At 37.6% G+C, this 23,748-nt stretch overlaps 2 protein-coding genes across 4 annotated transcripts in view; one reads left to right on the top strand and one right to left on the bottom strand.

The window, feature by feature from the left end:
- Window positions 1–1,837, bottom strand: part of MYPN (myopalladin) — an 84,186-nt gene extending 82,349 nt beyond the window's left edge. The window contains exon 1 of the mRNA XM_040975832.1: window positions 1,661–1,837. The gene's annotated coding sequence lies outside the window, so the exon portion shown is untranslated. The remainder of the gene's footprint in view (window positions 1–1,660) is intronic.
- Window positions 1–23,748, top strand: part of HERC4 (HECT and RLD domain containing E3 ubiquitin protein ligase 4) — a 136,028-nt gene that overhangs the window by 14,228 nt on the left and 98,052 nt on the right. The window contains exon 1 of one of the 3 annotated variants that reach the window (XM_040975834.1): window positions 20,125–20,137. The exons of the other annotated variants lie outside the window; for them this stretch is intronic. The gene's annotated coding sequence lies outside the window, so the exon portion shown is untranslated. Of the gene's footprint in view, window positions 1–20,124; window positions 20,138–23,748 lie in introns of those variants that run through there. 3 annotated transcript variants of the gene reach the window in all.

The following is a 23,748-nucleotide window of genomic DNA, read 5'->3' as shown; positions in this document are numbered from 1 at the left end:
ACATTAGAAAAAAGAAAACTGAGAAACACTTTATATTAATTCAGGTCAAGGGAAGCTAGAATTATGACATAGTGGCTTAAACTACCTGTTGCAAAACTGGAGGGCACAAGTTCAATTCCTGGATGCTCCACTTCTAGTCCAGTTCCCTGCTGATGTGCCTGGGAAACCAAAGGAAGATGGCTTCAGTCCTTGGGTTTCTGTACTCACATGTGTGACCTGGAAGAAGCTCGGGATCCTTTTAGCGTGGCTCATCCCTAGATATGGTAGCCATTTGGAAAGTAAACCAGAAGATGTATTTTTACTTTTCTGCCATGATAAACCTGGTATACTACCTCTCATTTACATATAGAATAATGAGGCCGTCAGAGACTCGTATTAAAATTTGGAATTGAGTTGATTGGACAGTATAAATAGGAATTTAGGTGAAGAATGCTAAACAAGGGGGCCAGCCTTGTGCCAAAACAGGCTAAGCAATGCAGGCACCTGCAATGCAAGCATCTCTTATAAACAATGGTTCCATTTTGTTGCTTCACTTCTCATCCAGCTCCCTGTTAATGCGTTGGGAAGGCAGCAGGTGATGGTCCAAATGCCTGGGCCCTTTTCACAAATTTGGAAGACCAGGATGGATCTCCAGGCTCCTGACTTCATGCTTGCCTAGCCCCTACTATTATGGCCATTTGGGGAGTGAACTAGCAAATGGAAGATCCACCTCCCCGCTCACTTGCTCTCTCTGTCCGTGTGGGTGTGTCTGTAACCATGTCATTCAAATAAACAAAAGCCAAATTTTAAAATTATTAAATAAATAATCACAGAAGTTACAGGACAAATAAGTGGAAGAAATTCTGAACAAAACAACAGTTATCTCTTTATTCTACTGTACAGTTTCAAGCATAATGTATAAACTTTTTTAGTTCCTTAAAAAAAACTAAATATAAATACTTAAATATATAATATTCAGTGACTGTGAGCACCTTGATTACAATACACCAACTTCATTAAACTCTAGGTCTTAGTTTTTTAAAATTGGTTTCCATGCAAGTTAGTCCTTACTTATAATAATTGCATAAACGTTGTGCCATAAACCTAGTAGTTCATATTTTATGAGTTTATTGGTATAAAAACAGTCTAAAATTTTTTAATACCCAGAGCAATTAAAAAAATTTATAAATGAAAAGCAAATACAAAGTTCCTATCTTAAATCTTTCCTATACAGTGGAGGGGCCTATTCAACACATGTATTTATTGTGCTTGAATATGACCCTGTGCTTGCCTTCAGCTGTTTTCTTAATTCAGTCACTCAGCTACAGAAAACAACTTACTCACATTGAGTTGATCCACAAGAATGTCAAGAAATTTGGAAGATCTATCACATAGCAAGTCTTCACTTGGAAGATAACCAGGAGAGAATTTTTGTGCTAGTAAATTCACACAGAATTTTTGTGTTGACTATTTTTTTTCACATTGCTATAGGCTTTAATATTAAAACATATACAAAGTTTCAATAAATTTTGCTTAAAGTTCATAAATGTACATGAGTGTCTCTCTCACCGGCATCAAGCAGAAAAATAAGACAAAGTCTGAAGAATAAAGACATGTATATGTTTTTCAACTTTTTAAAATGTACAATATTTCACATCCTGCAAAGTGAATTTGTAATTACCTGTCTCCGGAGAAGCACCATTCCTGTATCAATCAACCAGGATCATCTAATGTCCAAATCTCACTGCCTCATTTATGTCAGCCACAAAAGTAGCATGAAGGAAATGTGACACTGCCCCACCAGAGCAATGAAGGGTATTTACAGGGTTCCGTTGCAGATCCAGGGACGGTCGTTTAGAACAGATTGCTCTTTCAGATCAACTCTAACAGCCTAGTCTGTATGGTGCTCTTAGCCTGGAGGGATGCTATGAGTGAATAATGACTAAAGAAAAAGGTTTACTACATCTCATGACTGGATGACCATGATAATGAAGAAATTCTAAAAAATAGTATAAAAATACACAGAAAAATTTTCCACAAATTGCATTTAAAGTGAAAATATATTTGATACAAAACTATGTTCAATGCATTTGTTAAAGCATATATGAAAAAAATCATCAGTTCTTGTAATAATTCCCATTTGACCTGCTAATTTTAGTCTAATTCAAGCTTTGCTGAGTGTTTTCTGTCAGAACACAAAAGGGCTCTTTTTTCTTATGTTTTTGTTACATACAATAATCAAAGTTTGTACTTTTTAAGAAGTTTTCATTTCCAAGAAAATATCTGTAAAAGAACTTCTAAAAAGAGCATCTTATGATTAACTTTAAGTTCCTGGTGAATCCAGAGCAGTTGGTATCATGTTTGTACCACTGCAAGCTAATTTCTACTTCTTGCCATATTCATGTGCTGATTTCTTTAACACACATATAAATATGTCATCTTAGTACAAAAAAGGCAACATTCATTAGCTAGATTGGAAGTTGTTTATGTATGGTGTGCTTCATTGAATATACCCAATCAATAATGAGTGAAATATATACTGATATAATTTTTGTTTTATAGATGAGTATCTTGGGCATATAAAGAGGTTAAAAAATTGTTCAGGGTAACATAACAAGTAAATGAGCTAGAATTGAAATTAAACATTAAGAATATTTACTCACAACTTGAAGATAACAATGAATATTGTGATTGCTCTTTCTTTCACTAAGTATTCTAACCACATTGTGTAGGACTTTATATGTTTATGCTTTTCCTGACCAAAAACAACCCACAAATTATTTTGGATGACAAATCAAAGAAGAGCAGAAGGTTCAGAAAGCAATACACATCTATTTTCAAATATATTTTATCTGACATTTTAGCTGAACATATGAATTATTGTGTGGATTGGAGCATTGGATATTAACACTACAAAGCAGGGCATCAGCAGGCAGTGCAATGCTTTGACAAACCTATTTTGTTGTGTTTTGTTTTTAGTTATTATGTCCATGGTACTGAAGCAATGTGAGAACTTTGTTCTTCTGAAGCTAAGTTTAAATTCTGTGGCATTATTTGCTTTTTAAAACTTTTTTTGCAAGTTGAGAGATTTTGAAAATAACTGTTCGAATATTTTCTCTTTGTAACATTAGCATGGAGTGTGCCAGTATGCCAGGCTCTGGGTGATTCCACTCAGATTCTATTTTTGGGTTGCACAGACATTTCAGAAAGCTGAAAACAAAGTTCAGCGTTCTTACTCATGACCCAAATAATCACACAACATGAACAATGTGAGGGAAAGGACACAGAAGCAACATTTCTTGCAAGTATATTGCAGGTCAAGAGGTAGCCTCAGTTACTCTCATTTGATTTTCATGTTAATCCTGTGGAGCATGATCATCTGAATGTTCCTAGGAGGAGACTAAGGTTTAAAACATTGTGGTGCAGTAGTTTAAGCTATTGCTAGGGTCTCCTACATCTCCTACTGGAGTGTGTCTGGCATAGTCTTGCCTCTGCTTCTGCTCTGACTGCCTACTGATACATCTGGGAGGCAGCGGGTGCTGCCCTAACTACCCAAGTTCCTACCGCCCACATGGGAGACCTATATGGAATTCTTGGCTCCTGTCTTCGGCTGGCTCAACCATGGACTTTTGGGGGAATGAACCAGCAGGTAGATTATCTTTCTCTGTCTCTCTGCTTTTTAAAATAAATAGATAAATAAATCTTTAAAAAAAGAAGTGTGGAGGAGGGACTGTGAAGTTTTTTGAAGTTATGCAGTTAGTTGCACAGCTGGTAGTCTTTTAGCTTCATTCCTACCTTCTTTCCATTGGCTTTTGTGCCCTCAAGAATAATGATGTAGGTTAGCACTAAAATCAGAAGTCACACAGAGCAGGAAATTCATCATGATTTTCACATATATTGATAGGTAAAAGCATTGTTAGAGCTATTGCTTTCCTTTTTTTTTTTTTTTTTTTTTTGGTGTAACAAAACAAGAAATGAAAGAGAACATTCAACCCACTCTAGGGATTTTTTTTCACAAAGAAGACTCAATAAACAAAGTTGACTGTTAAGGGCTAATGAACATTTCTGAGAACATTTCTGAGAGAGTGAGGTTTGCTCCACAAATGCCTGGAACAGTTGTGGCTGGGACAGTCCAAAGTCAGGAACTAGAACTCTGGGTCTCCCATGTAGGTGGCAGGATTCCAAGTACTTGGCCATGCTGCATCCTAGAGTAACAGTAGCAGGAAGTTGGAATGGGAAATGGAAGCAGAACTCAAACCCACACTCTCTGATAGAAGACACAGGCATCCCATGCAGCATCCTTTTTTAAAAAGATTTATTTATTTTTATTACAAACTCAGATATACAGAGAGGAGGAGAGACAGAGAGGAAGACCTTCCGTCCAATGGTTCACTTCCCAAGTGAGCGCAACGGCTAGAGCTGAGCCAATCTGAAATCAGGAGCCAGGAGCTCCTCCAGGTCTCCCACACGTGTGCAGGGTCCCAAGGCTTTGGGCCATCCTCGACTGCTTTCCCAGGCCACAGGCAGGGAGCTGGATGGGAAGCAGGGCCGCCCTGATTAGAACCGGCGCCCATATGGGATCCTGGTGCGTGCAAGGCGAGGACCTTAACCACTACACTATCATGCTGGGCCCTGCAGCATCCATTTTTTAAAAATTATTTGTTTCCACTTTATTTGAAAGGCAGAGAGATAGAGAAAGATCTTCTATCTGCTATTATACACCCCAACACCTACTTCAATCAGGGATGAGTAGGCCAAAGCCAGGACCCCAAAATTCAAGCCAGGTCTCCCACGTAAGTGTCAGAGACCCAAGTACCTTATCCTCTGCTGTGTCCCAGAGTGTGCACTGGCAAAAGGAAGAATGGAAGTGGAGAAGCTAGGACTTGAACCGGGCACTCCGTTATTGGAATCAAGCATCCAAAAATAGCATATAAAGTGCTGTGTCAAATGCCCAGGCCAGAAGTTATCTCATTACTTATAATTTATTACAAAATTAATAAATACTAAATGTGCTAGACTTGTTTTTAAAGGAAGAAGAATACAAAGGAAGAGCTAACTAAAACCATGGAAAATCTGAAGGGCAATTGTTTTTATATGTCTTATCCATATTCACACTTTCATTTGCTTATGGATATATTTGATTTATTTTATTGATTATATAAACTTCCTAGCAAATAAATAAAGCATACTTTAGGAAGAGCTGCAAAATATTTCTGTTTTGCTTTTTTGTCCATTCTGTTCATCTCCAAGTTGCTCTTCAATCCAAACGGAGAATGGATTAGTTTAAAACCTAGTCTAAACAAAGCCTTCTGGTTAAAGGTAGTTATTATGCATGTTAATATCTCAGGGTTCCTTTCCTTTAATCTCCTGCCTCGATGGTAGCCTGTAATTCAAAATGTCGGTGGGAATAAGTGAGCATACAATGTCACAAAGTTAAAAACAAAAATTCAACACATTGGGCCTGGTGCAGTAGCCTAGTGGCTAAAGTCCTCACCTTGTATGAGCAGGATCCCATATGGGCATTCATGTTCCTGCAGCCCCACTTCCCATCCAGCTCCCTGCTTGTGGCCCGGAAAAGCAGTCAAGGACGGCCCAAAGCCTTGGGACCCTGCAGCAGTGTGGGAGACCCAGAAGAAGCTCTTGGCTCCTGGTTCTGGCTCAGCTCCAGCTGTTGAGGTCACTTGGGCTATGAACCAGCAGATGGAAGATTGTTCTCTCTCTCTCCTTCTCTTTGTAAATCTGACTTTCCATGAAAACAATAAGATCTTTTAAAAAAAATTTCAACACAGTTTGAACAGAGTAAGGGGTATAAATCTATTTGTAAATAATCCACTGCTCTCACAATGTGCAGATTTCAAAGCAGTATAGCAAGAAAAGTCTTGATATAATCACCACTCTGACCCTCCTGAGACTGCAAAACATAGACAGTCTTTCTAGTGTCACCCACCATGCTTCTGCACACATTAGCATTTCTAACCAAAAAGTTCCACCAAAATAATTTTTGTCTTACCTCTCTCTCATAGCTTTGTTCACTGTTTCTTCCACTAATTCTATAATTAAACTGCTGGCAGTATGTTTTGTATTGTGGAACTAGGCTAATTTTTCACTTAGCTATTTATGCTTTGTCAACTCAACTAGATCAACTCCTTCAGAATTAGAGCCATTAAAAATTTTTGTTAGAGGCCATACAATTGCAATTGTAAGCCTGGGCACAAAGAAGCCCACATAATAACATCTGTGTGACATGCCATAGCAATGATACATACGAATTTTTTTAAAATGATGTGTATGTCGTTAAGTAATCCTAAATTATTCATTCAATTCAACATGTATTTACCGAACACTTATTGTGTGCTAGGAAAGATCAAATGGCCTAAACTCTCAGTAACTTTACTGATTTGTCAGTATGAAAAATTACATTGAGGAAGGAAGCTAAAAAATGATTGAATGCCCACAGTGTAGCAGTCACAAATTGCAGCGATTTTGGGTTAATGGATGCTTAGAATTCCTCTCTTTCTCTTTTTCTCTCTCTTTCTTTCTTTCTTTCTTTCTTTCTTTCTTTCTTTCTTTCTTTCTTTCTTTCTTTCTTTCTTTCTTTCTTTCTTTCTTTCTTTCTTTCTTTCTTTCTTTCTTTCTTTCTTTCTTTCTTTCTTTCTTTCTTTCTTTCTTTCTTTCTTTCTTTCTTTCTTTCTTTCTTCTTTCTTTCTTTCTTTCTTTCTTTCTTTCTTTCTTTCTTTCTTTCTTTCTTTCTTTCTTTCTTTCTTTTCTTTCTTTCTTTCTTTCTTTCTTTCTTCTTTCTTTCTTTCTTTCTTTCTTTCTTTCTTTCTCTTTCTTTCTTTCTTTCTTTCTTTCTTTCTTTCTTTCTTTCTTTCTTTCTTTCTATACCAGGTCCTTTCTTTTATGCACTCCACAATAAGCAGGTTTTTTCCCTCCTTGCTCTTTGATGCTGCTATTCCATGATCTGAATTCACACAGCTAAGCAGCTAAGAAGCAGCTCTCTGTATTCTGATGTCTGGATTTTGGAGATCCCAACTCTTGCTCAGAAATCAAGGGGACATTTAAAACACACATGGACATGGCTATTTTGCTTTGTGCTTGAGATATCCATATGCACAGAGGAGTGCCTGGGAGTGTGCCCCAGCTTAAGTTCCTGATTCCAGCTCCTCACCAAGGCAGACCCTCGGAGGTAGCAGGTGATGGCTCAAGCACTTGGGTGCCGGCCACCCGCAGGGGACGTGTCCAGAGATTCTAGATCCCAGCGTTGACTCTAACCTAGCACTGGTCCTTGCAGGCACATAGGGGGCGAAGCAGCTAAGGAAAGTGCCATCTGTCTCTCTCCATGTGCCTCTTCCTCTCAAGTGGAAAACACCCCATGCAATGATCTCTAATTTCAAATAAAATTTCAATTATTTGTGACTGAGTCCAGACTTGACTTACTTTTTCAAAGGCAGGTGAGCCAGAAGGAATTATTTAGCTCTTTGAGTAACCCTACCTGACTCTAGCCTGGAGTTCACATGAACCAAGCTTTGTTGCTCATATTTGAATGTATAATTTAATATAGTAATACAGAAATTATATGTCATTATTCCAATTTTATGGAGGATAGAACAAAAAGTTACATGCAACTGTGGTTTTTACAAATTCAAAGATCTGATAAAAATCTCAGGACATATACTTGGAGATGGTCTAAGGTCTGCTCTATCATTAGCTTCTTATGTAAGGGAGGAAATTGAAGATCAAAGAGGAAATTTCCACAAAGCCACTTAGAACAATGATTCACACCCAAGGTTTACATGATGCCATAACCCAAGCCCCTCTTTTATCACACATTTCCTTTCTGAGGCGTCTGTGCTTGCTGGTAACACTTAGGAGTTCATTGGAATAAACCACCAGAGGTACAGAGTAGCAAGACGGAAACATGTGTTGACAATGGGGTTATGTTGATTTAGTGACGTGTTCCCAAGTTCTTTGAAATTCTTGGAAATCTATATGATTCATTGTCTCTAGCCAGACAGAGAAACAATTTAAAGGAATTAGACCTACAGTGAATGATAAGAAATTCTCTCTTGGCATCTCTATCCAAAATTTCCTAGACATAATAAAATTAGGCATGAAAGATCACGTAGTTACTGTATTTTAAGCAGGCATCTTTTTAGTTAACCTTTCATCTTTTAAAAATTATTTACAATTACATACTGGTTTTTATACTCCCCTAAAAACAGCAACTGGAACAACAAAACAATACCACTGTCCTTGAAGTTGGCCCTTATTATAGCTTCTTGTGCAGGGAAAAGTTAATCAGCAGAATGAACATGCTACATGTCATTCATTGTCAAATAACAGTAAAACCGACTTCCCACTAACACAATTAATTTAGTTTGATGAGCGCTATTTTTGGAAAAGATCCAAAATTTTTATCTATTAGCAAAACTGAAGTAAGAAATACATGTCAAGTGGGACTTTGAGCATCTGTGAATAACTGGGCTTAGTAGGCAAGGAAAAGGAACATTAACAAGTAGTTACTGATTAGTTTATGTCTCTAAACTAGTCATTGCAGATAATAAATCTTAAAGTGCTCAAAACAGAATTATTTAGCAAATCATTGCCATATGAACTTTATTTTAGACATCACTGCCTCATTGTATGAAAAAACCTCTTATCTAGCTATTATGAAAACTTATCAGCTTTCCAATTTTGTATGAAGAGCAGGGGGAAAAATCTGATTACTGCTCACAAAAAGAAGTAACTCAGCTGCCTAATAAGTACTAACAGGAGTATTTTGAGTTTAGTCCCTGTCTTCAGTTACTGACTGCCAGCTTTTTACTAGTATAGACATTGGGACATGAACTGGGGCCCATATGCAATGCCAGTGCTACAGGTGGAGGATTAGTGTGTATGCCACTGTACCAGCCAGAGATTTTTTAAAAATTATTTATTTTTATTGGAAAGGTAGATTTTACAGAGGGAAAGAGAGCTAGAAGGATTTCTATCACTGGTTCACTCCCCAAGTGGCTGCAACAGTGAAGCTAAGCCAATCTGAAAACCAGGCCTCAGGAGCTTCCTCCAGGTTTCTCATGCAGGTGCAGGGTCCCAAGGCTTTGGGCCATCCTGCATTGCTTTCTCAGGCCACCAGCAGGGAGCTGGATGGGAAGTGGAGCAGCTGGGATACAAACCAGTGTTCGTATGGGATCCCGGTGCTAGGAGGTAAAGATTAGGCAATTGAACCATCACACCAGGCCTGAGAGATTGTTTTTAAATTCAAGTAATATTTGTCTCAAATAATAAAAAGACCTGGATGAGTATAAAAGCCACTGTCAAATCAAGATCTTTAAGAAGCTAAAATGCAGCATAATAATGACATGAATCAAATTTCAGAAGGATGCATCACTTCTTTTGGAAATCAGCAATAATATAAACAAATACAGGAAAACCTACAGTTTTAAAATTGGGAGAGTGATATACTCCTACTTGGTTTTGGACGCAGACTTTTTAAAAGTGTCAGCTATATTGTAAAATAGTTAAAGGAAAAAATCAAGTAAACTCTATAGTTAGGGAGAGAGCAAGTTTATTTCAGGATGGGAAAAATCTTAGGCAATGTATCTAATCTTCCTGTAAAAGGGAAATATACTATTAACAGCTACCTTGTAGGAATAGTGCAAAGATTAGCTTAACATTCTCAAAAACAGTGCCTGATCCAGGACTGGCATCATGACTTAGCAAGCTTCTGCCTGCAGTGCCCACATCTCACAGCTAGTTTATGTCCTGGCTGCTCCATTTCCAACCCAGCTCTGTACTTTTGGTCTGGGAAAGCAGAGATGATGGCTCAAGGCCTTCGGTCCCTGCACTCACTTGGGAGAGTTGGAAGCTCCTGGCTTCTGACTTCATTGACCCAGGGAGTTAACCAGCAGATGAAAGATCTCTTTTTTTCCTTTCTCTATGTAATTCTGTATTGCAAACTAAAATAAAATAAATGTAAAAATAAAGAATGATGCCTGGTCCCTAGCAAGTGGTCAATAAATGTTAACCTCTGATATTGCCAATGGTATCATTTAAAAACACTGTAAAATACGTATCTCCTAGTCTCTTCCATGAACACAGAGAACTCTTCTACACAGCTGCTCTGACCTGTAAACTTAAGGAAAGGCCAAAGGCTGAATGGCCACCTACACTGATGACTCAGACCAGCAATCAGTTCAGGTTTCCAGACTGATTCAGTCCTTGGCTCCCATCCTGAGGCTGACAACAAGCGTGTTAATTAGTGTCGAGTGATGAGTTTTCATAACATAGGGTGTTCCCCATTAGGGATACAAATCAAATAATTTATAATGTTGTGTAGAACAGCAATAATGATCAACCAATTTCAGCTTCAAATCAATGACACAGAGGCAAAAATGCCTCCTATCTAGTTACCAGGCTTCTGCACCATCTGCTTCTGAATTCTAAATTTTCAACTCATCCATTGCCAAGGGGCTAAACATAGCTAAAGGATTTAAATTATAATTTGATCTGACAACCCAGGTATCAAACAAGACTTCTTGAGCCAAATATGTAGAGTGGTGACAAATATCAGCGCAGTATATCCACTGTATGATATGCGCTTTGTGACAAGAAAATATTCATTGTGGGGATAAGTAAATATCTTATTTCTCATCTGATCTTAAAGAGGATATCACCATAAATATGATATTCAAAATAGGCTAATAAAAATATTGCTAAGCTTAAGTGATTTACGGAGAAGTCTAGGAAATCCAGGATGTTCTACTCTTCACGATCCTGAAATGTACAATGTTGACTGCTTTTAAATACCTCATCTAGAATGAAATAAAGTAGATATACAGCTGCCAAATAAATCTCCCAGTGCTGATGATGAACTGGGAAAGATGTTAAACACAAAAAACTGATTTTTTAGAAGCCCTACTATTTAAAGTTTCAAGTGTTAACACTATATTTGAAAGATTTTCTCTTGATTTTTATTTTATTTGTGTTTCTTGTCAAAGTCCTATTAGACGATCTGCTTTAATATCCATAGTTTATATGTGAGGAAATCGACAAACAGAAAGAACTGCTAACACAGAGTGGCATCACAACTCAATACTAGGAAGAAATAGCTGAGCATTTATTTGCATAGAACAGTGTTTCTTTTATCTTTAAGCTTTGGTGAATTGTGTCCATAATCATGGGTTAATATGATATAGGCAATGTTCATTACATGTTGTTCTTTAAGCATCTCTGAAATAGGTTCATACCGAAAAAGTGAGGTATCTTAGCATAATTATTTTATTTTAAGTTTGTGAATAAGGATCCTAGTCAAAAAAATCTATTTTGCAATCTAATCCAGATAATCTATTTTTAAAATTTTAACTGATTTGTGTCTATCTACATGTATACATATACATATGTATATAAATAATATATATCATAGAATCTATCATTTTCATCTTTTTAAGTGTACAATTTGTGGCACTGAGCACATTCACATTGAGGTAGAACCATCAGTCACTACTGTCAATCATTGTCATCCATCTCCAAAACTTTTTCATTCTTTCAAAACTGAAATTCTGTACCCATACAATAATAATTAATATTTCCTTCCCCCCGTTTTCTCAGTTCCTGTCAACCACCATTTTACATTCTCTCACTATAAATTTGACTGCTTGTAGTTCCACATTGCAAAAGTTTTGGGTGGGTGTTTAGTTTTAGGAGTCAAGAGGCTCCTTGCAACACCTATATCCCATATCAGAGGTCCTGGATTCAAGCCCTGGCTCTGCCTCCCATTCCAACTTCTTTTCATGTAGATGGCAGGAAGCGATGGTTCAAGAATTTGGGTCCCTATTACCCAAACGTCAGTCTGGGTTGAATTCCTGGTTCCTAACTTTCTCCTGATCATAGTCTCTGAAGTACGGATCTGGAGAGTTCTGTCTTGAGGACCCTCCTCAAGTTGGCTCTACATTCTGTATTTGTCCAGTTGTGAAGTGGCTGGTACTGCAGAAGAAGGCAATGCAGCTCAGCCTGCAGTGTGATTAAAGACAGGCAGCCCCATTCTGCCAGTGCCCAGGACACTTTTGCTCAGTCACTGGCAGCTGCCATTCTGTCTTTCGTAGCATGAGAAACTGTGGTAGGAGTTGTCCACAAGCATTTCCCTTCATGCCTTACATTTCTGCATAGTTACAACCACTCTTTTTGCCGGGGGGCGGGGAAGTATTTTCTTCATAAATTCAAAAGTATAAGACCCAGAGGGATTATTTTAGAGATGTATGATTTGCATATCACAAGGGAAGTTTTATTTGTGATATATAAAATAATAAGTCATCATTACTAATTTGATACTATAGTAAACACATAGAAACATCATAGGACACTACTACACTCTAAGAAATAGAGAAAATCAATATCAAGGAATAACGTATATCAATTCAGGTTTCTTAAGAAAAACCAATATTCCAATGTATTGTTAGTAACGTTCATGAAAAACTATTTGTAATACCAAAATGTTTGAAACAACATTTGTATTTTGTAACATGAGAAGAAAATCATGATATATAAAATTTAAACATCATTTTCAAAGTAGCATTTGTAATATGAGCGAGCCTATTCTAATTTTTTTGAGATTGATTTATTTATAAGGTCGAGTCAGAGAGGGAGGGATAGGGAGAACGAGAGAGGGAGGAATGAAGAAAGTAAAGACTACAGGAAATGACAGTTCCCTTTAGGATGAATAAACAGTTAACACTTCAATAGGAAAGGTTTCTCTTCCCTCTTCCTACACACTTAAACGCTGTCCTAAAAAAAAAAAATCATGGGCCCTACACAATAGTTCAGCAGTTAAATCCTCACCTTGTACTTGCTGGGATCTCATATATTGGTGCCAGTTTGTGTCCCAGCTGCTCCACTTCCCATCCAGCTCCCTGCTTGTGTCCTGGGAAAGCAATGCAGGATGGCAGAACTCTGCACCTGCCTGGGAGACCCACAAGAAGCTCCTGGCACCGGGCTTTGGATCAGCTCTGCTCTAGCTGTTGCAATCATTTGGAGAATGAACCAGTGGATGGAAGATCTTTCTTTCTGTATCTCTTTGTCTCTGTAAATCTGCCTTTCCAATAAATAAATAAGTCTTTTAAAAAAATCCTCACAACAAAGGATCAGGCAGTTAAGATGCTTGCATCACACATGGAAGTACCTGGGCTTGATTCCTGGTCCCAGCTGCCTGTTGTCACAGATCCTCAGAGAAAGTCATGATGGTTCAAGTGACTGGGTTTCTGCCACCCTCATGAGAGACCTGAATGACTTTCAAGATTCCTAGCTTCTGTCTGGTACAGCCCACCCCTGCAGGTATTTGGGGGATTAACCAAGGAATAAAAGCTCTGTCAGAATCTCAAATAAATTAAAAAAAAAATTTAAATCTCACTAACAATCCACATAGTGAATGATTCTATTTGTAAAAGCATCTAGACTAGGCCAATCTATAGAAACAGAAGGTACATTAGTGGTTGCCTAGGGCTGTGAGTGGGAAGGTGCTAGAGGGAAAGCACAGTGATCGCTATTGGATTTGGATTTGTTTTGGAGGTGGTGACAGTGCCCTAAAATTGATTGTAACCATGGTTACACAGTTCTGTGAACATTCTAAAATCCAGTAAGCTATGTTCTAAATAAGTGCCTTTTTTTGGCATGTGAACTGCACCTCAGTAAAATGGTTCTTTAAAGGTTCTAAATTTCTGCCATCCAATTGCACAATCCCTTGATCCACTCCATGAACAACTCTTAATAATACTGAGAGATTTTACAACTAATGAAGAATTGTAACTTCCAAAAGTGATAATAAAAAGATGAGATCCAATATAGGAGATAAGAACTTACAGAATCAGCAAAGAGTGAGAAATCAGTACACCAACTGGGGATGACTCATGTGCATCTTTAAATCAATCATTGATCTAGTTCTTTATGAAACAGAACAGAAAAGTCGGCCTCCCCCCACCCCAGGTTTCTGTTCTTTCTTCTTGATTAGCTCATCTGCTCTGTACTTCATCCATGAAAAATGCACCTGTTGCCTACTGAATTCCATTCGGATTATCTCTAATCTTTCCTTTCTGGCTCTGCAATATCCCATCTCTTTCTTTATAACATCACTGGCTGGTGCCCTTTTGTCATTTCTTGTCCCAAATAGTCTTAGAAAATTGCTAGGACACCCTCTCTTCTTTAATACCTGAAAAAAAAATCACCTATGCCTCCCAGAAAGCCCCACTTTAATAAGATGATAATGGTTCAGATGAACACCTGGAGGCATCCCTTTAAGCAGCAATATTAAATCAGTCAGTCCTCTCCATGTTCCCTTAGGAAAGTTCTTGCTTTACCTCCTGATGAGAATTTGGAAGGAGGACCTTACCTGGCATAGACAGTGGTAGCCCTTCCAAGGCAAAGGATTCGGCTGGAACTCCAAGCCCCTCACCTCACTTGCTGAGGGCAGGGAAGGCTGCGATGGCTTTCCCTTCCTGGGCTTGCCCATCCTGCTAATTTTAGGCCGCTTCCTCATGCGGCTGCCATGGGTATCAGAGCATGTGGCTCCCCTCGGAGGAGCTATTTTCTCCCATGAGCCACACTTGTTTGTTTCCAACTTTTCTCCTATCTCCTCCCCCTCTGCCCCTCTTTCGGCTTATGATATTTCATAGTGAAAAAAAAATCTCTTAGAACTTTTCTTGATTTGATCTGTATTTATACCTGAAGCCAAGAGAACAAGGTAAACTTTTCACATCAGATTTCAGTTGTATTTGCCAGCAGCCAGACTACAAATCATCATGTTTATCTCACAAATATTTACTAAATTCCTATTCTCGATAAAAGATTGCCCCAGTTCAGGATCAAAGAATACATCTATTTCACTGATGAAATCTTCATAACAGATTTAAGAAGCTTCCACTGTTCAGAGTTCTCTGTAAAGACATTGAAACATAAAAATCAATAGAGCTCCTTTATTCTAAGAGGTCACAGAGATTTCAAATCACAGACAGAGACATTCAAAGATAGAGATCTTAGGAATTCCTGTTGAGATTTTTTTTTGTTAGAATAAAGAGAATAGATTCAATGTAGTTCATAGATAAAGTTCAAGGAATATACGATTTTAAGCTTTAATTCTTTTCATTCTATCAATCAGTAAAAACTGAATTGAGATTATTCTCTGAGCCTAGTAGCCTCCTGGGCACACAAAGTGATAAAGTACAGATATCACAGGTTCCTCTCCTGGAAAGATTACAATCTAAATGACGCAACTAGCAAACATTTAATGGATATTTGTTACAAAAGTGCTCACAGTCTTTCCCACTGAGGGCTTTCTTAATAGTCTTTTTTTCTAGAGACATTGTTATGAAAGATATAATCATCTAAATATGATTTTCAGATTTTATTAGTTAAAGATAAAAAATATTGCCAGTTAGGGCTGCTAAAAAATAGAAAACAATTTGTATTCATCCATTGTGAGGGCTTATGAGTCAAGAGAGTCATGTTCTTGACCTTGAGCTAAAGTCCTATAAGAAAGAAAAAAGCCAATTCATGTCACAATGTGGTGTGCTTATAGCAGAAGGTGGCACCATGCAGGAGAGGGTCTTGTGTCACAGACTAGGCGAGTCTTCACAAAGAAAAGTGCTGCCCAGGTTGAGTATGGGAAGCTGGAATTTCACTAGGTGGAAAGAGCAACCCAAGAATGTGAGTGTATTTCATGGGGAGGCTGCAGGGCTGAGATGGCCGGGGAGGTCAAGGGCTTGGTTTAAAGGCCTTTGAACGTCTGTGATAAAGATTTTAAGATGATCAAATCTGTCTTTGAGAAAGATCACCAATATTAGGCAAGAAGTCCTCAAGAGCTTATTGAGTAAATCTAGGTTTTAAAACTCCAGGATACTTTGGCTATAATTTATGTGTGAACAATATCTTTGAGTATGAACAAATATCACAAAGATATTCAATATAATGTTAGCTGTATGTACCTTCTGGGGTGTCAATTCTAATTATTTTTACACTTTATTGAATTTAAATTATTATCAATAAACACGAGAGCTTTAATTTGTAAAGATGGCAGTTCCTCAGGCAGAGAAAACGAATTAAATTGAAGAATTTTACATGAAATAAAATCATCTTACCAGTCTCCTTCTTGGTAACAGGTAGAACAGAATAAGATGTTTCACAATTACCAAAGATTAATTCAGTATACCTGTGAATTTTCTGTGCAGATTTTTTTAAAAAGATGTTTCATCACTAAGAATGATTCTAATGTTCACCATTTCATTAGATTTTTGTTTTATTGCCATCACTATCAGAGCTTGTAAGTGGGAAAATTTTTAAAGCTGCTGTTTGAAATGTAGCTACCCTTTTAAAGTCTGAAAAGTTGAAATTGTTGAAAGTGAATAATAGAACAATACATGACTGTTCAACTCACCTCCTAAGATTCCACGTTTCTAAATAGTATATATATATACACACGATAGTATATATATATATATTAGTATATAATAGTATATAATTAGTATATAATAGTATATATATATAGTTCTATCCCCAATTTTTTTTTCTTTTAATCTTAGGTAAAATAGCAGCTTGAAAGTGCGTAACATTTTTTCTTGGGCCAATATTTCTGTATTTAGGCAACGTGGAGGTGGTAACTATAATTTATCTGTAGGAACACACTGTCCTTTCCAGACGTCACTGCTCAATTGTTTCTTCCAAGCTATCAGATCTTACACTGAGATTATAGGAACACAATTTTCAAACTCTAATGAAAACCCATCCATAAAAATGTCAGTGCTTTATTTATTTCTGGATGTCAGCTAATAAGACAACCTTTCTTTAAAAAAATAGCGCATAGACAGCAGATATATGTGAAAATTTAGCAAATGATTATGCACAGAAGCTTCTGAATGCAAAAAGGAACCTACAGTGATTTTACAAACATAAGGAAATTCAGAGGCTTGAGTTTAAAAGCTTGTTCTTATTTTTTGGTCCTCTGTGTCACTTTCATAGCATTTTAATGTAAGAATCTGGAATGTGTTATTAATTCCCCTTATCAAAGTGATCATCAAATAAGAGGTTTAGCAAGGCTAATTGCATTATATTTGTCTAGAAGTTATTAACCCAAGTTTTAATAGATTAAGATAATCATGATCTGGCTAATTTCTATTTCAAGAAGCAGTATTATTGATTTGACAAAAAAAAAAAAACTATAGTGATAGATTTAGTGCTGATTCTGAGAGCTGTGAGCCATGCCATTTAACAATAACCATGAACATTCTTCCCAGATTTTGTATTTTTGTAAAAATAGAGCTTTCTTACCTCTGATATGTAAAGCCATCATAATCAGTAGCAATAAAAGTGGGTTTTTGTGTGAATCCAAATGTGATTACTAAGCTCCAATGGTTAAGCTGCCTTTTTAAAATTTGTTTATATAAAAGGCAGAGTCTCAGAATGAGTGAGGGGGGAAGAACGAAAGAGAGAGAGGGAAATGTTCCATTTGATGGTTAATCTCTCCCAAAGTTTTCAGTGGAAAGTGAAGCCAGGAGTTTCCAATCAGGTCTCCCATGTGAATGACAGGGGGCCAAGGACTTGGGCCATCCACTGCTCCTCTCTCGGGCAGAAATTCTTAGCAGTTGGCTCAAGAATGAGCACAAAGGGGATGCTGCACATGGGAGGTTAACCCACAGCAACAAACCTGGAGCCTTGAGATACCTTTCCTTCCCTTGTGTTTTAACTGGTTGGTATGGAAGAAAACACTTAGATTTGAAAGTTTTGGATAAATATAGATCCTATACTTTTAATTGTACTATTTTAGTGATTCTCATGGTTAATTAGAACTTATGGAATCCCCATCTTAATGTATCAGGCTAAGTCTTTGCTCATAAATAAAGTTTTTTACTCCTTACTGCCATAACAAAAACAGCAACAGTGAAAACACCTAATTTGAGAAGGTGAGCGAGAGAGAAGTAGCTGAAGCAAAGCCCTGCGATTTCAAATGCATGAGCACATCCCCACACACTGGTCAAGGGCCACATTACATGTGATTCTCAGGGTTATTCCTGTTTCATTGTCAGTTGAGTTTCTGTAACTAGCGGATGGAAAACAAGCACAAAGAAATAATACAGAGTCTTAAAAATAGAGATTGAAAAATATTCCTTGTATTTGAGATATAAAGATTACTACCATTTCATACTGGCACAGTGAGAAGAAAAATGAAGCAGATTATAAATTTGAAGTGAAAAAAACAAAATAAATAAATAAATTTAAAGTGAAAAAAAGGTTGGGATAATTGTGAGGGTGAAAGTTTAGAAGTATTCCTATGGGGTCCGGCCTGGTAGCCTGGTGGCTAAAGTCCTCACCTTGAACATGCTTGGATCCCATATGGGTGCCAGTTTGTGTTCTGGCTGCTCTACTTCCCATCCAGCTCCCTGCTTGTGGCCTGGGAAAGCAGTTGAGGACAGCACAAAGCCTTGGGTTCCCTATACCTACATGGGAGACCTAGAGGAAGCTCCTGGCTCCTGGCTTTGTATCAGCTCAGCTCTGGCCATTGTGGCCGCTTGGGGTGTGAAGATCTTCTTCTTTGTCTCTCCTTCTTTCTGTATATCTGACTTTCCAATTAAAAAAAAAAACCTTACAAAAAAGAAGGATTCCCATGATACATACCTATTGTTATGATGACTTATATTATAGATTAAGTGGCATATTCTAAAAATAGAAATGTTAATAAAGTGGTTTTGCTTGTACCAATTAAAAAGGGTCACATTCCCTTTACTTTCTTAAGATTTGTGGCAGGGGAGTTATTTTTCCTGCCATGGAATTGGCCCGTACTCACTAGGATAACTAAGAAATGCCATTTTATTAATGCAGTTCAGGAGATAGAAATACATTGTTATGGAGTGAATTGTGCTTTCCCCCATTCCCAGTTTGAATCCTAAAGTCCTAATCACCAGGACCACAGAGTTGACTATATTTGGAGACAGGCCCTTTACAAAGGTTACTAAAGCAAAATAAGGGTTTGTGGGTGGGCTTTGACTAGTGTCTTTATGAGAAAAGGAGACTGAAACACAGAGAACACACACAGTCCATGTGAATACACAGTGAGGAGGTGTTATTTAAGCCACATATTCTAAAGTATTTGGTTATGGAATTCCCAGCCAACTAAGGCAAACATGGTCTTGTTTTCCAAACTTCAGGTCAAAACAGAACACTTGATTTTTGTTAGTCAAAAACCTATCCTCTTTCCATTTCCCTCAATCGTATCCTCATCTTCCTAAATGTCATTATTATTTACCCAGTTGCTCAAGTCAGAAAATTACCAGCAGTCCTGATATCACAAAAACCACCAGTCCTAACCCAAAATGTATTTTGATTTGACTTTCTTCATTTCATCTCCACCACCACTACATGAGTCTCCTGAACTATCAACTCCCATTTGAATGTTTTTTGCAAAAGTCTTCTACATAATCTTTTTCTATTTTCATGATCTTCTATGCAGAGAGCCTATTCAAATCAGCAGTAAGAATAATCTTTCTATCTATATATCTATATCTGTCTATCTACCTATCTAGATATCTATCTAGATATCTCACTATGCTCTCCTCCCAGCCTTGAACTCTTGGGTCATAGTAAGAATAAAACTAAACTTCATGGGTCCTGTTTAATCTAGTCCCTGACGACCTGATCACCCTCTGCGGATCTTCAAACATATATTGTGCCATTGAGCTCTATCAATGCTAATTTTCTTTCAGTTTCTGGAAAATATCCTGTCTTTCTTACACTAAAGGGCTTCATTTTCTTCCTGTCACCTAGAATGCTTTCTCATTCCTCTTCATAGGGAGTGAGTGTTCTTTTCTAAAGAACAGAGGCCTTCACTAATCATTCTGTTTCAAGGATTCATTCTATTATTCTTCATCCAAACTCCTTGTATTTCTTATTTTATAATGCTTTTTATCTGCCTTTGCACTTGTATGTATCCATCTCTACCATACTAGAACAGCACAGGGTAGGTGTTCAGTAAAGATTTTCTGACTGAATCCTGTATAAGATTTGATGGCCTTGTGGTGTATGTTTCAGGCTGAAGCTATGATGCTAGATCAAAGGGAAGAGATGACATGGAGCCCTTAAGACAGGAACTCCCAAGACAGAGGGATTCACTGGGAGAACAAAGAAGGTGAGGCAGTGTGACTGCTTGATTGAGTGAAAGGCCCTAAGCTTGGAAACCAGGACTGAGTACATTTGACTATAGATGGCTTCTCCAGTTATCTATTCAAGGTAGAATCTATGATTTTTAGGACCAGTGGTTAAAAATTGTTTTGGAAGTATCATTCTATCTCTTCTTTTTTAGGTATTTATTTTTATTGGAAAGTCAGATATACAGAGAGGAGGTGAGATAGAGGAGAGAATCTGTCTTCCATTGATTCACTCCCCAAGTGACCACAACAGTTGAAGCTGAGCCAATCAGAAGCCAGGAGCCTCTTCCAGGTCTCCAGTGTAGGTGCAGGGTCCCAAGGCTTTGGGGTATCATCCACTGCTTTCTCAGGCTACAAGCAGGGAGGTGGATGGGAAGTGGAGCTGTCGGGATTAGTACTGGAACCCATATGGGATCCCTGTGTGTTCAAAATGAGGACCCTAGCCTCTAGGCTATCACACTGGGTCCCATTCTGCCTTTTCAAAGTCAACAATAAAAAAATGACATTTGCCAGACATCCTTATTAGAACGTGCTTTACAGTCTGGTAATTATTGGTTTTTCTGTCTCACCTTATGGAAGTGAAGATGTTACTGTATTTATCTTTGTATCTCCCAGAATGTAACAGAATTCTTAATCCCATGTCAGTGCTCCACTTAGGTTTGTTGAATTAGATGTCTCTGAAATCCTTGAGGCTGGAGATTTACTTTAGCTTTGTCCATAATCTTTAATACTCAAGAAAAAGAAAGCAAGCAAAAAAAGAGGAGACCGCAAAAGGATGAATGGAAAAGTAGTCTATGGTGGGAAGAATTGCGATGTCAAAAAAATGACTTACTAAAACTACATGTACTTAACAAATATCCCGAATTCCAGGATAATAATACCAACAGGCAGAAGCTCAAAAAATAATGCTGGTCTTTTACTTTCTTTGCAAATGTTATCAGAATATAGTGTACATTACCTCAGAGTCCACCAGTTTTCTTTTAGGGTAATCCAGAAAGTGGGTGCAAGTAACACTGAAATTACAGAAAAATAGGGTAATGGAATCTTACAGCTTCTTGATATAGGATTATAGTAGGGTGACTAATGATCTCCCTAATTTCCTGTCTTTCTAAAACTACAGGAAGTGACCTTATTTTAAAAAAATGTCTCTGCAGATGACACCAAATTATGGCTCTAGAGATGTAATTAAGTTATGGATCTAGATTGAGTGACCTAATTCCAATGAATGGTGTCCTTACAAAGAAAGGCATTACACAGGCGTAATTTGGAAAGAGGCTGTGTGAAAATGTAGGTTGAAACTGGAGTTATATTGCCACAAACCAAGGAATGCCAGGAGCTACCCAAAACCAAAACAAAGAAAGGATTCTTCCCAAAGTCTTAGGAGGGAGTGTGACATCTGTGGACAACTTGATTTTGGATTTCTGGCCTCTAAAATAGAATAAATTACTGTTGTGCTAAGCTACTCAATTTGTGGCGATTTTTTACATCAGCTCTAGGAATTGAAATATCAAGATCAAAAGGAAACTGGAGAGCAACACAAACTCAAATTGGCATTTGTAGACACCTATTCCTAAAATGTGACATCTCAAAGCAATGCTTACCAACCTAGAAACTTATTTACTTCTTTGCTTAAAATATATATCAAATTGAATATACTCATATATCTTATAAGCAAAAGAAAGATTTAAATTCAGTAATTTAGATTAATGTGATAATTATGTATCTTCAGACTTTGAAACTCTTAGAAGCAATGCTTCTCTCATATACAATATTTTAAGATCAAATATAGAAATTTGGAATATAGAAAAATTGCTTCAAACTCTAGCACTCTTCACAGAAATTTCTAATATTTTGGTGTATTTACTTTCCATCTCTTCTGTTTTTAACATGGAAACAAGCAAGACACATGATTTTTGTATTGTTTTAAACATTATTGTCAATCATGTACATTTTGCATCAGTGTAGTTTTCCAAAACATATTATCTTAGATAAATAACAAAATTTGCTTATCTATCACCCCACAGTTGGAACTGAGGTTGCTTTTGATTTTTGCTATTGGAAATAGCAATACAAAAATATTGTTCATATTTTTTTATATGCTTCCTTGTTTTCATCTGTCTATCCTGCTAGAACTGAGAGATGTCATATAGTAGGTGCCCAATAAGGATTTATTGAATGCATGTTTTCTTTCCTTACACCACAGTCTGGAAGTGATATATTACAGATAGTTACATGCAATGCCCCATTAACTACTTTCAAGTGGAAAATTTCTGACTCTTGAAATATATTTCTAAATATATTTATAAGAAGTTTGTAATAATGTACAAAACTGCCAGAAACAAATTAATGAATACATACTTTTGAATGGACACTGTTCAAGATATAGAGGATCCAACATTGGTCTTCTGTATAAATACTTTTTTAAAAAAACATGTTTATTTTCTTATTGGAAAGTCAGATATACAGAGAAGAGGAGAGACAGAGAGGAAGATCTTTTGTCCGATGATTCACTCCCCAAGCAGCCGTGATGGCCAGAACTGAGCTAATATGAAGCCAGGAGCCAGGAGTCTCCTCCAGGTCTCCCACATGGGTATAGGGACCCGAGGCCTTAGGTTGTCCTTGACTGCTTTCCCAGGCCACAAGCAGGAGCTGGACGGGAAGTGGAGCTGCTAGGACACAAACTGGCACCCATATGGGATCCCAGCATGTGCAAGGTGAGGACTTTAGCCACTAGACTATTGCGTTAGGGACCTCTGCAGGGAGCTGGAAGGGAAGCAGGGCTGCCGGGATTAGAACTGGCGCCCATATGGGATCCCGGGGCGTGCAAGGTGAGGACTTAACCACTTGCGCCACCGCGCCGGGCCCTGGGATACTTCTTAAGATGCTTTCATCCCATCCCATATCAGGTTCTGGTGAGTCTTGGCTACTCTGCTGGCTTTCTAGTTGCCCATTGCCCTGGTAGGCAGCAGCTGATGGTTTCACTTGCAACCTTGTCAACTACACAGGAGACCTGGATTGGACTCCTGCTCCTGGCTTCGGCGTGGTCCAATTCTGGCTATTGCAGCCAATTAGGGGGATTGGTTTAGCAGATGCAAGATCAATCTTTTTTTTGTCTGCCTCTGTCTTTCAAATCAAAATTTAAAAATTTCTTGTCCTGAATTATTTTATTTCTAGTGACCATGGAGTGCTTTCCAAAATGTTCTTTTATTACCTGTAGTTATGGGAGATAATACAAATAATAGTAGAAGTTAACATTTACAAAACTCTTACATCATATAAAGCATTGTGTATTTTATCTTCCTAAGTCAGTAATAAGATAATGTAATTACAGACATTATGAGAGTATTTTCTGTAACATGGACTATTAGCAAACATCTTTATGATCAGGGGGATAGGACAGAGGTCTCAGGTGAGCTATACGGCTCAGCTGCTGGACCTAAATAGCCCAGCACCAGAGGCAAAACACACTTTTATCTTACACTACTCTTATATAACACATGTAAATTATTCCAGTAGCCCTGTGATTTTATGTTTGTTTAACCCTAACGATTAGCTACAGGCTGTTTTTTATGATCTTGCACAACAGTTGCAA

This window comes from Ochotona curzoniae, unplaced genomic scaffold (genome assembly GCF_017591425.1).
Source record: "Ochotona curzoniae isolate NIBS_2020 unplaced genomic scaffold, NIBS_Ocur_1.0 contig_2692, whole genome shotgun sequence".
In the NCBI taxonomy this organism is placed as follows: domain Eukaryota; kingdom Metazoa; phylum Chordata; class Mammalia; order Lagomorpha; family Ochotonidae; genus Ochotona; species Ochotona curzoniae.
This window is presented reverse-complemented; position numbering and strand designations above follow the sequence as displayed.